Here is a 1200-nt window from a genome sequence, read left to right on the forward strand (position 1 = left end):
GCCCTCTCACACATTAGGCTCCCACAGACCTTCGTCCCAGTTCTGGGAGAGCCCTGGCCGTGTTGCATAAGAATGATTTATCTTCCAGTCTGTGTTCCTGACTGGAATATGAGCTTCATAAGAGCAAGGATTATACCTTTTTCTGCCGCATAACCTCAAGCTATATCTGACTTACAATGAAATGCTCCAGGGGGATAGAGACGAGTGCTAGGGAAGTTTCTGTTTAAATGTACACAACAACAACAACAAATGTATGACTATATTTCCCTCTCATTGTCTTTAAGCTCTTTTTGTTTGTTTGTTTATTTTGTTTGGAGGGCAGTAGTGTTTTCCAGGGAGGTTTAGAATAAATTGCAAGTTCCTGAAGGACAGGGAACTTGCTTGATTTGTTTCTTCTTAGAGCCCCCAAATACAAGTGGTCTGTGCAGTGGGCAGTGAGTGTTGAATCAACACACCAACACTCATTGCTCATCTTTAAAGTAGGTCATAATGTCAACTGAAGATAATGTTGTCTTGTCAATTATAAGTGTTATAAAACAAAAAAGATTCTCTTTATAAGTAGATTCACTGTCTGATATTACAAAACAAATGAAGTTTATTTTAAAATGCTTTTGCAGTGATAAGCTACAATTAAAGCAAATCAAATACATACACTAACAAAAGCAAAGACATTTATTGTCTCTTTGTGGTCTTCAAGGCATCCACTTATTCATTCATAAGTTCATTAATTTATTTCCTCATTCCTTTAGTGATCAGTAGTTATTAATATTTTAAATTATTATGTATACATAATAATTGTATATATTTAGGGTATATGTGAAATTTTGTTACAAGCATACAACATGTAATGATCAAATTAGGGTTGTTGGGATATCCATCACCTGAAGCATTTATTATTTACAGGAGACCTATTGTGTAGGCACAATTCTAGTTTCCATGTGGTTTGCAGTGTAGTGATGAAGACAGACATTGAAGGGATGAATGGACAAATGATAATAAAAATAAAAATACAAAAAGTCCTGATTGCTACTGGAGAAGGTGTAAGGGAACTCTCATCTTGTCAGTGATGGAGGAGGATTGAGAGACTGGTGTAGAACAAGAAAGAAGTCCTTGAGGAAGTGTCACAGATGCCGAATCCAGAGGCAGGAGGAGAGCTTGTCAGTCAAAGGGCTCAAGGGAAGGAAGAGAAAATGGTGAGGC

Source organism: Hylobates moloch, unplaced genomic scaffold, assembly GCF_009828535.3.
Source record: "Hylobates moloch isolate HMO894 unplaced genomic scaffold, HMol_V3 SCAFFOLD_16, whole genome shotgun sequence".
NCBI lineage: Eukaryota > Metazoa > Chordata > Mammalia > Primates > Hylobatidae > Hylobates > Hylobates moloch.